The following is a 15,382-nucleotide window of genomic DNA, read 5'->3' as shown; positions in this document are numbered from 1 at the left end:
TAAATTCCAGGTGGATGAATGTTATGAATCTAAAAGTGACATATTAATAAAAGGATAATATTAATAAAAATTAGGGGTTTCAGTGTTTCCCCTCATTCCAGCCCCAAGGAGGTCGCATAAAGCTGGAAGGTCAGGAGTGGAAGCCCAGCCACCAGCCACAGTGCTTTTCTTTTCTTCCCGAGGCCCCTGGGAAACCAGGCACAGAGAGGCAGCCTGTGCCCTGGAGAGATGAGGAATCTGGGACAGACAGACGTGGGCCGAACCTCAGTTTGGCTCCGTGTTAGCTGTGGGACTTCGGGTAAACTCTTTCATTTCTTTCAACTTTGGATTTCTCTGCAGGGAAATGGAGAGAAGTGCAACGATAGCTTTTGGAGGTCCTGCAATAATGGAACCCACCGTGCTGACAACTGCTCGGGGCTCAGGAAATGCTCGTTTTCTCCATCACTTTGGGCTTCTGAGGCCTTGAAAGGGAACTTGATTTTCGGTGTTTGCGAAGGCCCTCATAGCCCTCTTCGTTACTGAGCATGAAACCAATACAGAGGAGCCTATTCCAGTTCTTTTGGCTCAAGCTTCTTCCAGAAACCTGAGAACTTGCAACACTGGCAAACCCAATGGGTGAGTCTGCCTCTCACAGAAGAAAATCAATAAACATTAGCTCCTCCGAGGCAGACAAATTACAGGAACCACAAGCTCCGCAGTGTTTGGTAATCTTGTGACAAACGCCATCCAGTTCCTTACAGTCCCTGGACAAAGATTTTCTTACCAGGGTCCCACTGGCCAGACCCAAAGTTGGCCAGTCTCTCCTCCTGGTTTCGTCACTTTGCTCATATGACCCCTTTGCACTTTCGCCTGCTGTGAGCGAGGCCGCCTCCTGGTCTGGTGGATTCCCAGCCCCCCAGAGCCAGCCAGTCTCCTCGGAGGGCTGGGAGGCCCCCTGTCTGGCCACTAGCTGTTGGCCCTCAGTTCCAGGAATAACACATCAGGCTGAAGCTTTATTTCTTTGGAAACTTTTTTTTTGGCTTATGGCCCAGCTTCCTCCACTCATTTGAGAGTATTTTGGAGTTTCCTAGGAGAGTTAGGACTCCCATGATCAACCATGGGACTCACAGTCCGTCCTGGAGCAGAGCAGAGCCCTCTGACCCGTCCCGTCTCAGATAAGCGTTCATGCCTCATCCCTTACGGGGACCCAGAGAGGACACCCCACGCAGGGCCATTGCTTCTTAGCTCCTGCCTGTGACTGCCAGGGAAGCCTGCAGTCACCAGCTCTTTCTGTTTCTTAAGGGAAGCTGGAAATCTGAATTGAAAAAATTCAGCACAAAATTTCTTAAAACTACAGATGGAACAAACCAAACACGATTTGGTCTGAAGGCAGGTCAGTTCGCAGGCAGCTGCCTGTTGTTTACAAACGTCCTCGCAGGCACTGCGCCTCTCGGACCCTTCCTCAACCCATCACTGCAGCCTGCTCCGGGGCGACGCCAGACAACCCCCAGTCCAGGGACAGCCAAGAAATGCCTGACCAGGGCTCCTCAGAACTGTCAAGGTCGTGATAAACAAGGAAAGACTGAAAAACTGTCACAGGTCAGGGGACACCTGAAAGACACGACTAAATACCAGGTAGGGTCTCCGAACATTAGCGGAAAAATCGGTGCACTCTGGGTCATGTCCGGAGCTCAGCGGATGGTACTGTACCAGCGTTAATTTCCCGATTTTGACAAATGCAGCTTGGTCATGAAAGACGTTAACATTAGTGGAAACTGGGTGAAGGGGATTTGGGAGCTGTGTACTATATAAGTGCAGTTTTTCTATAAACCTAAAATTATTCCCAGATCAAAAGTTTATTAAAAAGAAAAGTCCCTTCCGAGCCTGAGAAACCTTTCGTTGTTGGGGTTCTGAGAATGAGACCAGGTTTCCAATGTCAAAACCTAAGCTGTCCCATTGGTATTCTTTCTCCCGTGCCTAGCACGGTGTTCAGCTCTGTCGTCCTTCTCTTAGCTCAGATGATGCCAGACACCCCTAAAATAGCCTGTGGAATAGTCCAGAAGCAAGCAGGTGGTCATGTAACTTTACAATAGAAAATGGTGTCTCTCTTCCTATTAGTCAGAGCAAGTCTCTTCGGTGGCCTCACACACGGTTGCCTCCCACTGCGTTGCTCTGGAGGGGCTGGAGTCAGGGTTTGACGTGGAGAAGCAGAGTTTCAGGGGTGCTCCAAAGACTGTCATTTTGCCTAAGGATATGGTCGTTTGACCTGTTGGCCAGGCTGTGCGGCTGGATCATTTTCTAAATGGCTCTGGCTCCATGCAGCAGGATCCGAGAAGACCCCCCTTCTCTCTAAGACAACATTCCCCACGTCAGGAAAACTGAAGAGGCAGAGAGGGCCAAAATGAGCTGTCAGAGCGAGGACAGGGCCAGCATGGGAGTGAGAGGCCTTTACAAGTATGTTCATCTCTCCAGAGGAGTTAAGTTTCTCCAGATTTGTGTCCCTCCAGCTCCACAGGACTTTTTTCACCCTCCAGTGTTCCCAGGCGATCATTCCTGCCCGCAAAGCTCAGCCTCCCCTGTCAGGACCCAATCAAGTGACCACAAATCAAAGAGAGCTTGGACTCATTCCACTAATAGCAGGGAAAGCCATTAGCTAGAGTTGTTTGAAAAGGGAAGTGACTCAGATATCTCTAGTCTCACAAGAAAAGCTTCTGTAATGTCAGATTATTGTTACCAAATGGCTGAGTGGACGGAGGCATCACATTTCTCATAATGAGAGGTTATTTATTGCACCACTGAACTAACACACTCTCCCTTGCTCTCGCTCACACAAGATAAGATGAAGAGGCCTTTCAAGTTGAATTAAGTTTAAAAGGAAAACAACACACATGCTCCCAGCTAATGCGTGGGTTTAGCTCGGGTTGTGTAGGGGGCAGTGTAGACGGCTCCCTCTGCGGGTGGTCTGGGGGGCTCTGCGGGGTTCTCCTTGCCCAGTCTCTAATGCTTGAAAGTTGAACCCATGGGGATCATTCTTTAGGGTTAGGGCATTGTTTCCAGCACGTGTTCATCTCCTGGGCTATGGTGACTGGTTCAGAGATTGGCACACGACAGAATGTGGGCCAGAGGTCTTTCCAAGGATTGTTCTAAGAAGAGCCAGTGGTGAAGGCATCTTCACTCGGGGGGGTGGGGGGGTGGATGGGAACCTAGGGTTCCAGAGGCTGTGTTCTCAGTCACACAGGAAACACTGTCTCTCTCAGCGAGAATAAAGCCAAACAGAGATAAGGCGGAGGAGAGGCAGAGAGAGAGAAGGTCTTCCCGGCATTGAGGCCCAATTCTAGGCACCAAGAGCCCAGATCCGTGTGTGGGTGCCCCAGTATCCTTCCAGTAAAGCCTCGTTTTAATTAAGCTTGTGTGCATTGGGTTTCTACCAACTGCAGGAAAAAACCAGTCTAACTAACGCACTCATCCATGAGCCTGTCTGCCACAGTTTCCATAAACACCGTTTCCCGGTGGCGCGCACAGCCGGGCCGAGACGTCAGAGGCCCCTGGAAGGGAAGGGAGCTGAAGAAGGACCGTGGAGAGAAAAACCTTGGCCCAGGAGAAGCAGCGAAGCCAGAGGCCACAAGTGGGGGCTGTTTTTCTGGGTTTTTATTAGTTGTGCTCATTGCCCTGATCATGCCTTAACCGGGAATCAAACCCACGGCCGTCTAGCGTACAGGATGGGGCTCCAGCCAGCTGAGCAACCCGGCCGGGGCTCTGGTAAGGGTTTTTTGTGTTTTTTGTGTGTTTTTTTTTTAAAGAAAGGACTCTACAACTAAAAGAGTTTTATGTTCATTAGCTTAGAAGATCTTTCCCAGCTGCTCCCACTCTCGAGTTCTTTGTTAGCCCTCCTTAGTCACCTGGCCCGCGGGTGCCCTTTGGAGGCCTGAGAGCCAGCTGTGTTCGCGGGCGGGCCAGGCTGCGGCCAGGAGCGGAGGAGGGCTGCGCTGGAAGCGGGACTCAGCCCCCCGAGGCCCGCACAGCGCCCCATTCCCTCTCCCGGCCCCTGCGGCCCTGCTGAGGAAGCCTGGAATCAGCCAGTCACCGTGCCCCCTCCGGCCTCTGCGGGCCACCCTCACTCTGTGAGGCTCCACCCCAGTCCAAGGGTAGGTGTGGCGTGCAGGGCGGGGGGGTCCCTGACGCCTGAAAGGGGCCCCTGGGAAGGCAGCCGCTTGCCAGGCCCCGGGGCTCTGAGGCTGGAGAGGCTGCTCTGAGTGTGGCAGGACGGCAGGCCCGAGGGCGAGGCGAGAGGACGGGGGAAAGCATGTGGGGTGGATCTGAAGGCTCTCGGAGCCTAATTTTCAATTATAAATAACCCCAGGAGCTGTTCAAAACTCAGCAACATCCCCTAGCGCCCCGCGGCTGGGCAGAGCAGCCACGTGAAGTTTCAGATCTCCTGAGTGTGACAACCTCCCGATGGCCTTCGCAGTGGCGGGGGAAGGGTTCTGAGATCACCCTGAAAGACACTTAGCCAACCGAAGTCAAAGTTACCGCCACGTGTTTGCTGAGCTCCTTGCAGCACGTTAACAAAGGAGGCTGTGCCTGCCGCGGGAACTTGGGATGGACGCAGCCACCGTTACTGGACGCCTACTGTGTGCCTGCAAGCCAGCCCCGCACGAGGCCTTCGGGTGGAAGGGGGAAGCACAGAGAAATAAGTCACCGGCCTTGAGTTCCAGTTCAGGGCAGGAGCAAACACAAGAGCGAGATAATGAGCTAGAGTCCAGAACTTGCTCCATGCTCCAGGACGGCCTTGGGGTGACAAGGAAGGAGGCCCTGGGTGGCCAGGTGCATTGAGCTGGTTCATGCAGGGCAGGGGCAGATCCGGGCAGGATGACTGACTCCTGAGTCCTTGCAGTGAATCTCTGGAAACAAATGAGAAACCAAATGCCCAGCACCCAGGCGCCAGTGGAAAGAGAGACTCCAACCAAGTCGAGGTGTCCTTTGGGAGCGCTGCGTGTGGGGGCAGGGCCCGCGCTGGGCCGCAGGGTCGGGAGGTGGGAAGCCAGAGGCTGTGGTATTTTTTGTTTTGTTTTGTTTTTTGTAAAACCTGTGGCTGGTGGTGGCTGGAAAGGGCCTTCTCCCAGGAAGCTTGAGCAGCCTGAGTGCTGGCGGAGGGGGGTGGTCCCGGGGTGCAACCATAGTCCCGATTGCCTTCACCGCTCCACAGCTAGCTGCGGCCTGCGCCCAAACGGTTCCATTCGAAAAGAAATACTTCTCAGGCAGTCCCAGAAAACATATCATTCGAAGGAAATGTCCTTCTAGGGGAGCAATTTTCAACCGGGGTGCCACAAGGATTTTTAAACCATGCGATGCCTGACTCTGCGGTCGGGGCCACTGACCTCTTTTCCCTTAGATTGTCAAATAAAAAAATGACAACAGCCAACACAGCAATAGCCGTCCGGTGTGAATGACTCAAGATTATACCTATTTTTTGGTCAGATTGGCGAAAAATAAATATTTTTTGGCGTGCCGCAGAATTTTAGCAACTAGTTTATGCGTGTTGTGAGGTGAGGAGGTTGAAAATCGCTGTTCCAGGGTTTTCGTGTAGTTGGAGGGAGGCGGGGTGAGTTCAACATCACGGAATGGTACATGGTGTCCTTTCTGACACTGCTGTGCTGTGTTTTGGGAATGTTTTGGGCTCTAGTGCTGCAGGGGAGGGTGACATGATCTCACTGCAATTTGAAAATAGTGTCCATTTTCTTATTCCCTGGAGAAGTGAGAAAAAAAAAGTGTGTGTGTGTGTGAGTGTGTGTGTGAGTTGGGGGCCTCTGGCTAGAATATCAGATGGCGCGGCATCCGAGGAGACACGTTATATGTGTTATTCAATCAGCTGCCTGGGGAGAAGTGGTTAAATATTTTCAAAGCAACATTTCTAAGCCTCATAGCAAGGCTTTTAGCAGAGCAGGAGGAAGACCTCGCACCTTTCCCAGGTCAGTTCTAGCATTTTCTTCCTTTCTCTTTCTATATTGTCCGAGGAAGGAGGAAATTTGTCCCAGGGAGGCAAAGTCAGTGCCGTCCAACCGGACTCCGGACTCTCTGCTAAACCACCCCGGACAATTCACTTCCCAGACATTGAGAGGCTCTGTGGACCTGTTAGAAGGCAAATGTTCTCAAGAACAGAGCACAGGTCCGCTGAAAGTCCCCCGGTGCCCGGGGCGGGGCAGGGCCGGCCTGGCTGCTGAATGTGTGGGAGGGACGCCTGGTGGGGAATCCGGGACGGTGGGAATGGGGCCAAAATCCGCAGCAGCTGCAAATAATGCTGGGATGTTGGCTCCACTGCTCTGGACCCCTGGAGACAGGGCTGGCTCGGGAACCCGGGGCTTATCACGGAGGGCGTGGAGGCCAGAGGACCTGGACAGGGCCTGGTTGAAGAGGGCCTCCCCTCCGTGGATCTAGCGTGTTCAGTGAAGCTGCAGTCCCCTGCTCAGGCTCTGGAGATGCGCGAAGTTCCTTGTATCCTGTTCATTCTTAATTTCCTAAATAAGCTGTCATTTCACCTCTCTGGGCTTCGTCTTCCTTGTCTGATGAAGGGATTGAGCTAGATAATCTTTAAGGTCCTTGCAGTGCCAACCTCCTGTTCAGGGCTGGCTACCTGCTTAGTCAGGCCCAGTGCAAAATGAAAATGTAAGGCCCTTGTTCAAAAATCAGGGGAAAAGTGCTATTAAAAGTCCTAAAATATAAGGCTTTTCCCCTTCTCCTGAGATCTCCCTCTTTCTCTCTCTTGAATTGTCATGATGTTTTTTTAAATTTTCTATTTAATTTCTTTTTTTTTTTTTTTTAAATATATCTTTATTGATTTCAGAGAGAGGAAAGGAGAGGGAGAGAGAGAGACAGAAACATCAATGATGAGAGAGTCATTGATCGGCTGCCTAGCCCCCAACCTGGGCCTGTGCCCTGACCGGGAATCGAACCCCGATCGCCTGGATCCTAGGTCGACGCTCAACCGCTGAGCCATGCCCGGCCGGGCTCTATTTAATTTCTAAAATAGAAATAAAATTAAATTTCTAAATTTGAAATTTAATATTAATTAACACGACTTTTCCCATTTATCTGGGTATTGTGCAATGCCAGTTTTAAATGATTAAATATGAGAGCTTTTGAGTTACCTATATAATCACTGAAATTGCACAACTTATATTTGTAATGTGCACATGCATATGTATTTTGTTTTCACCGGGATAGTAGAAACATGGTACACAACTAACTCAGCTGTGTTCACTTTACTCCTTGACATGCACGCATTCTACCTGCACTCTCTACCTTTGGCTTCCCGGTAAGGACAGACTGAAAGGAAAAGGGACTGTGGGTGGCTCTATCTTTCCTTTTCTTTCTATGTTGTCATTTTCGGCATAAGTTGTTGATTAATACAGGGAAGTAACAGGAGTAAGGAAGCAAAAGCTGATACAGGAAAATATCACCTGTTTCAGTAAAAAGTAATAAGAAAGGAGCCATCACAAGATCTTGTAAAATACAAAAATGTTGCATGAAGAAGGAAGGAAAGGAACAGGAAAAACAAATGTCAAATGAAGCACAAGCTTCAGAAAAATGTTGCAGTCTAGTTGACAAAATTATGACATTAAAACAACAGTCAGATACCACTACACACCTATTAGAGTGGCCAAAATTCAAATCACTGACAACGCCAAATGCTGACAAGGATGTGGAGCAACAGGAATTCTTTCACTGTTGATGGAAATGCAAAATGGGTACAGTTGGGCAGTTTCCTACAAAACTAGACATATTCTTACTCCACAATCCAGCAATTGCACTCCGTGGTATTTAAACAAATGAGTTGAAAACTCATGTCCACACAAATGCAGCTTTGTTCATGATTGCCAAAACCAGGAAGCCACCGAGATGCCCTTCAGTTGGTGATAATAAGTTGTGGCACATCTCGACAATGGACTATGATTCAGTGCTACAAAGAAATGGACTATTAAGCCAGGAAAAGACATGGGGAAACCTTAAATGTATATTATTACTAAGTAAAAAAAAAAGCCAATCTGAAAATGCTACATACTGTATGATTCCAAGTACATGACATTCTGGAAAAGGCAAAAGTATGGAGAGAGTAAAAAGCTCAATGATTGCCAGGTGCTAAGAGGGAGGGAGGGATGAGTAGTTGGAACACAGGAATTTTAGGACAGTGAAATTGTTCTGTGTGATACTATAATGGTAGATACATGTCATCATTCATCGAAACCTGTAGAATGTGACCCCTAATATAAACTATGAACTTTGGGTGATAATGGTGTCCCGGTGTAGGTTCATTAATTGTAATATGTGTACCGTTCTGGTTTGAGATGTTGATAGTTGGGGAGGCTGTGTGGGGGGGAGGCAGGGGGTACGTGGGAACTGTGCTTTCCACTCAGTTTTGCTACGGACTTAAAACTTCTCTAAAAAATAAAGCCTATTTAAAAAAAATCATGACAAAGCATTTTGGAACTAATTTAAAAACTAATCAAATCAAGAGCCCAAAGCAGAGATACAGAAGATCAGGGGAAATAGGCTGCAATAACAAAAGTTGCTGAAATGTAAACAGAAATGATACAAATTACCAAATAAGATTCTGGAAAGATAGACTATCTGCATAGAGTAATTATATTAGAAAAAAATAGAGAGAGCTGCCAAATAGCTATCATCTCCAAGAAGCACAGAGCCCAGAATTAAAAACCAAACCAAACCCTATGATTAAAATTAGGGTGATACTGGAAGGAACATGAAGGAAAACAGGCGCTGGTGAATATAGAGTAGAGAATATAAATGAAAAAAAACCTGAGCAAAATGAAAAGGAAACAAAGGGCTTCAAAGGTTCTGAGGCACTGCCAGTCTGTGTGCCTGGAACGAACACTGCCCTTTTACCTTCTGTACAACGAATTTTGTCCTTCTATGAATTGATGTATGGATTTTAAACGATAGTCTCATCTATAGTATCATCTTAAGCTTAAGAAATACGTAAAAAGGCATGCTTATTTTTAAAAGGCCAAGCTTTTAAAAAGTGAAAATAAAATAATTTTAAATCTCTCTCTCTCTCTCTCTAATCCTTACCCAAGGATATTTTTTCCATTGCTTTTCAGAAAGAGGGGGAGAGAGAGAGAGAGGGAGGGAGAGAGAGAGAGAGAAACATCAATGTGAGAGAGACGCATTGATTGGTTGCTTCCCACATTGAATGCAACCAATTGACTGAGGCTGGGGATTGAACCTGCAACCGGGGTACATGCCCTTGGCTGGAATCGAACCTGGGACCCTTCAGTCCATGGGCCGACGCTCTAACCACTGAGCAAAACTGGCTAGTGTTAAAATAATTTTAAAACAAAAAATATAATAATACTTTTTTTAAGTTTTAGAATTTAAAAACAGTTGAGAGAAAAATGATGGAATTAGAAGACAGGGAATGGAGATCCAACTTGTGAATAACTGAAGGACTAAAGTGAGCCAAATCATGAAATTAATGGGACAGCAAAAAAAACTTGTGGACATAATTTAATAAAGCTTTCCTTAAATAAATAACTTGAATGAACTTAATAAAAGGATAAGCTGGGCCCCAGAGAAAAGTGACTAAAATGGCTCACACGTAAACAGATTCTAATAAATATTCTGTACTTCAAATTACAAAGACACCTTTGAGTAGTGTCTGAAGTTAATAATCAGAACGCATGATTTCATTCTGTTTGGCATTTTGACATTCTTTATATTTAACCTTCATGAATATTTTTAAATTTTAGTTATGTTTTTATATATATTATAGAATTAGGTGTTGTTTTGTGATCTAATCTAAAACATTTTAAAAAATTGATATAAGAAATGTCTGTCATATTGTTTTATTTTTTCAAATTGCTTATGTAGATATTTTATTATGCAGAGTCTTTGTTGTGTTTGATCATTCAGGCCATAAGATCAAGTCACCTATAAGGAATAAATCAGGATGACCTTAGGTTTCTCCACAGTAACATTCTGTCCTGGAAGACAGTGGAACAATAAGTCCAAAATCCTCCTAGAAAGAAAATGTGATCTACAGATTTTTTAAAATCCAGCTAATCTTTCGTTCAATGACAAGGCCAACTAACTGCTTTTGAACATGCAAGAACTCAGGGAATACAGTTCTAGTGAGCCCTTCTTGAGGAATCTACTAGATAAAAAAAGTACATCCAATTGCAAGATAACAGGATAAAAATATTGGTGGTGAGCACTGAATGCCTCTATTGAACTGTAGAGCCTAGACCTAAGCAAATACGAATAGTAATCATTAGAAGGTGGTCATCTGGCTAATCTAGAACATGCTTGTTTAGTTTCTTTTAGATTGTCATCAGACCAGAAACAAAATGTAAGCATTTTCTAGCGAATTTGAGATCAATCTGTAGCTCTCCTATTTGAGAAATTCAGGTGTAAGCAGCCAACATTTTGAGGTATGTGGTCTATTAACTAAAGATTGGTTTTTCATAAATCTTGCCTTACAAATATACATTCAGGATATTATTCAATGTACGTTGTATAGTAAATATTTCTACTATGCAGATTTACTTCTCATGTATCTATCTGAGGAAGGAAACATTGAAAAGAAGAGCAAAAATTTATAGTTCTCAAACTGCACCTAAATCAACTAAGTAAAAAGTCAGGATGCTACTACTTGAATATAAAAGTCCATTAATTTACAAGGTACTTGCATTCCTGGAAAATTCAGTGTATTTCACCACCATGTAAAAAATTATTATCCATGGCATACCTTCTATTCCTTTATTTATTTGTAAATTTGTGAATTTGATTTTTTTTTCTGTGACTATGTTTTATTTGTAAATATCTTTTATTTTTCATGATAGTTTGGAAGCTTTTTGGGAGCCAGGCTGATGTCTTTCGTACTTTGCGTTTGAATCCCGGCTCTGCCACTTAGAGGCTAAGTGACCTTGGGAAAGTCCCTACAACTTGCTAATCTTGATTTTTGTCTTTGGTAAAAATGGATGAATAATATTACCTGCCTGAAGATTAAATGAGGTATTTTACATGAAGTCCTCAGCACAGTGCCTGGCATAAAGTATGTGATTAATACATATGAACTAGTATTATTCTTGTTTTCTGTTGCCATTATTATTGTTTTTTTGGCCACCATCACTTTCTAGTGCTATCGGAATCTCTCATATTCTACCTGCAGGTCAGCACTAAATAAATGTCATCTTGAAATCAGGTGTTTATGGTACATTTATAATTAGTCTTAGGGTAAAATTGTAATGCCTCGCATTTGCACAGCTCTTGGCAGAGCCATCTGTGCCTCACCACGATCTCATGAGGCAGGTATTACTGGATCACTGGGATCAGTGATATGAAAAAACCAGGCACAGAAGGTGAAGCCCAAGTGTGCTGGAAATTAAAACCTCAATTTGGCCCAAACCACAAACGTCACGCATAAATCAAACCTTATATACCCGTGGCTGAGGCTGATGCCCCTTGGAACAGGCACCCCGCGAGCTCAGCTGAGGATACAGCATTTCCCGTCATGTGCCCACAGACCCGCCTGAGGGCAGTAAGTCAGGCGGCCTTGGCCAAGGATGGCGACGGGCCGCGGTGGCCCACCTGCTCCTGGCATTGCTGTAGTGTGCAGAACCACGGCCAGGCAGCCACCGTGGTGAGCAGTGCCCTCCCTGCAGACCCTTGGGGACGATCTGTGCAAGCCCTAGATTACAAATGAGCACCTGCCTGGTCTTCACACAACCTGCAGGATGGCGGTGCTTTTTCATGGCAGAGAAGGGGTTTGCGTAGAGAAAACAGACGGTGCCACCCTGGCTAAGGTCGTCATCAGAACTCCCAGCAGCCAGCAGGCGTCTCAGAGCCTTTTTAGATCACAGGCCATAGTCAACTCAAAGAGAATATATCTACAAATACAGTTACTGAGAACGCATAGGGCTTGGTGAAGAAAACTAACTTTATTGAGGGATGTAAAAGATTTGAGTAAAAGGGGAGAGATATTATGTATCTGGATGGGAGGACCTGAAAGTCTGGGTGTGTCAACACAGTGCCCTCCAGAAGGTGCTGAGGTAAAATCAGAGATCTTGGCCACTGGGAAGTGCAGCTGGGTAAACCCGGGCACACTGGGAGACCTCGGGCCCCAGCATCGCTCGAGGCCGGGTCCACAGCTCTGCTTTAAGAGCCTTTGCTGAGAATCTTCCAGCAAGAGATGCAGAAAGAAGCTGGCTGCAAATTCCCCACAAATGAGGGCGCTGGTCCAGCCTTCTGGTGACAGGGAAGGTCGGGGGAAACCAAGGGAGGAAGAATAATGACACCTGAGGACTTGCACCATGAGGCATTAGGGACTTGGGAAGCCTGAGAGTCAGGGAAGCCAGCAGTGAAGTAGGACAGAAACCACTGGCCTTGCCAGGAACTTACTAGCACAGTGTGGAATCGGCCAGCCTGTCATGCAGATATGATGGAAGAGAAAATTCTTCCACTGCTCATTCCACAGCCAAGCCACAGACCCTGGCAAGTCCTCGCCTCGGAGGCAACAAAGAAACATTCACAGGGTTTGGCTCCCTTCTTCTGAATCCTATATCTTAAGCTAAAGAAGTCAGTCACGCGAGGCTGGCCTGCTGGAAAATGCACCCGCAGTCTCTGCAGAGATCTCTGCCTCCCCTCTCTCAGTTCTCTCCTCCCACATGCCCACACGCACCAATTCTGGGAATGCCCATTAATGACATGACTGATAGTTTCTTCTGTTTTGCTTTCAGGAATCTTTGGTTTGAAGCCATTGAACCAGGTGGAAAAATGACTTTTTACCACTTTGGAGACACCTTGTGGACAATCCACCGAGAAGTCCATAATATACAGGTAACAAACATTTTGAAGGCCAACAGATTGTCAGGCCTGGGGCCAGGTCTGGGAGATAAGGAAGACTGGCGTTTTCTTTCCTTTTTATTATGATTCGAACTGAAGGGCATGGTCTGGGAACTTTGTCCAAGGGAAGAGATGTCAGAATAACTGGACTTGACTCCTGGCTCTGACAGGTGATCACAGGACATCACACATGGCGCCTCTTCAAGTGTTGCATTCACCCCACACCCTAAGTGTTTTGATTACCTTAGTAGGTCTGACCTGTTTTTTCCAGATAGACATACATAGGATCTCTTCGCAGTCTTTTTATGAAGCCAGTTTGTACCAATCGTGCAAGTTCAATTTTTGGCATCTTTGCTTCCAGGGTTTTATTTCATTCTGGGCCAAGTGTTTCTGGTCATATTTCAACAATCAATTAGTGCAAACCACTGAGTGTCTGCTATGGTACCAGATGCTTTTAGGAGATACAGTCAAGGGATTTGGAGGCAGGTAGGCCTGGGTTTGAGTCTTGACTCTGCCTTATTAGCTGGGTGACATTGGGCCCACCATTTAACCTTCCTGATTACATGGTTCCCTAGGTATAACATAGGATGATAATTCTGGGTTACAGATAATATATATAAAGGGTCTTGAGTATATAATCTTTTAATCAAAGGAGGAACAAAAAATATTCGTGTCAGAAACTAGAACAGACAATTACTTGCTCCTGAGACAATGTACTCCTCGTGGAACATATGAAGCACTGGGAGCTGAGACCCTCAGAGAGGATGTGCTGAGAAAAAAGCACATGCTAATGTAGTCTGAGTACTCATGTTGGATCCAGAAAGAACCTAAGATATCATGTAAAAATAGATAAATTAGCGCAAGGCAACAAATTAGAAGTGATGAAAAGTAAAGCGAAATCCAGGTGGGACACAGAGCGAGAGGGAGAGGGAGGAAGTGCAGAGAATGGACACTGGGGAGCCCCCCCCCCACCCACTTGCTTTAGGGGACACAGATTTGATGCTAAGCTTTCCAGTGGCCACCACCAATGACCATAATGACAACGAGATAACTACAGGGAATGTTGAATACAGGCAAATAATCAGCCTGGAGAGGGGGCTGGGTAGGGAAGGCTCCTTTCCATGGGGAGGGAAAATGATGAAGTTTGCACCAGGCTTTGAAGAATGTCGGAGCTCTGTATTGCAGACAGAGGGAACCACCCCAGCAAAATATATAGGAAGAGATTTAAGAAGTTTCCTGGGGTGTAAGGATCCTTTTGGACAGTCTCAAGGTGGGGCAGGCAGATGACTAAGGTCTTTAACACCAGTCTTCAGATTTCACTCAAAAGGGAGTGCTGACTCTCCCTGAGGACAAAATGACCTGATGAGAGTGGTATTTGGAGGAAATTATCCTGGCACCACACAGATACAATTTTCCCCTTTGCAAATTATAATTCATCAGGGCATTTAGGGGAACACTGTCACGCATGTCTCTCCCTCTGTGGTCCACATCTGGCTCTGCCATTGGCCTTACAGAATATTTAGGAAATCTGTGCAGCATTAGTGTCTAATAACCATTGCTTTAAACACAGTGGAGCAAACCACAAACTTAGAAATGGCACATATCCCTCTGGAGTAATTTAGTCCAGGTTCCCTATGTGACAGGAAATCCCACATTGTAGCATCTACTAGTCTGGACAATGGCGTGAGCGTTGAAAACCAGGGAGGTTTAAATTAATCTTAGAAATACGTGTAAACTCAGTGACTCTTACTTTCAGTTTGCTTTCCTTGCACGTATAAGGTTTTGAGAGTTTAAAAGGGTTCTTAAAAGCACTCTACATAAAATATTTATAGCAGAATGAGCAGGGTTTTGTTTTTTCTTAAAGAAAGTTATAATTTCGTAGCATGTGGCCATCATGATCAGTTAAAAAATATTTAGATTTCGAATTTAGGCTTGAATTTTGGCTGAACCCATTTTTCCTTTGTTGTGTTTTGAGGAGCTAAGGAGTTTGTTCAGTCCTTAGAAGAAACACAGTTAAGAGCTCCTTTGTTGTTCAATGACAGAACCTGCAGAGCGTAGAAACACCAGGTACCATGGGGACTGAGAGTGTTTGGCGGCAGAGGACTATTTGAAGGAACGTGCACTTTCTCAGCCCAACGATGCGCTCCTCTTTTACAAGACTGTAGATGTTCTCTTCTTGACCCCAGTTAGTTGTGATCCATGTGCAACTCATCCTCTGGGACAGCTATTATCAGGCTATTGTGGGGGAAGCATGTCCTTGCTAAACGTTTGATGGAGAAGGGCAAAGGGCAAGGTTTTATGGCTGTGACAGTCACGCATTCCCATCATATAATATGTGGCTGTTTTCTTTGGAGGCCTTTCCCAGTGGACTCTTGTGAAGCGGTTGAACTTGTTGAAAGGGGAGTGATAAGATGACCTGCATACCTGTCTTCCGTGGTTCACTCCTAACTCTCAGCTGGGAAGAGAATTTCATGTGCAAATGAAAGAATTCCTAGGAGAGAGTCCTGGTGCTAGAATTCTTTCATGTCTAGGTGGACTGTCTAAA

The 15,382-nt window shown here is 46.0% G+C and overlaps 1 long non-coding RNA gene across 2 annotated transcripts in view; it reads left to right on the top strand.

Moving 5' to 3' along the window:
* The first annotated feature begins 5,859 nt into the window (after window positions 1-5,859).
* The window catches only part of LOC308566463, an 87,883-nt gene continuing 78,360 nt past the window's right edge, over window positions 5,860-15,382 (top strand). For both annotated transcript variants that reach the window (XR_014000166.1, XR_014000167.1), the window contains exons 1-2: window positions 5,860-5,948; window positions 12,732-12,831. This is a non-coding gene — a long non-coding RNA (uncharacterized lncRNA). The remainder of the gene's footprint in view (window positions 5,949-12,731; window positions 12,832-15,382) is intronic.

This window comes from Miniopterus schreibersii (assembly GCF_964146895.1).
Source record: "Miniopterus schreibersii genome assembly, chromosome: 13".
NCBI lineage: Eukaryota > Metazoa > Chordata > Mammalia > Chiroptera > Miniopteridae > Miniopterus > Miniopterus schreibersii.
The sequence above is the reverse complement of the archived record's forward strand: the minus strand, read 5'-3'. Positions and strand labels throughout refer to the sequence as shown.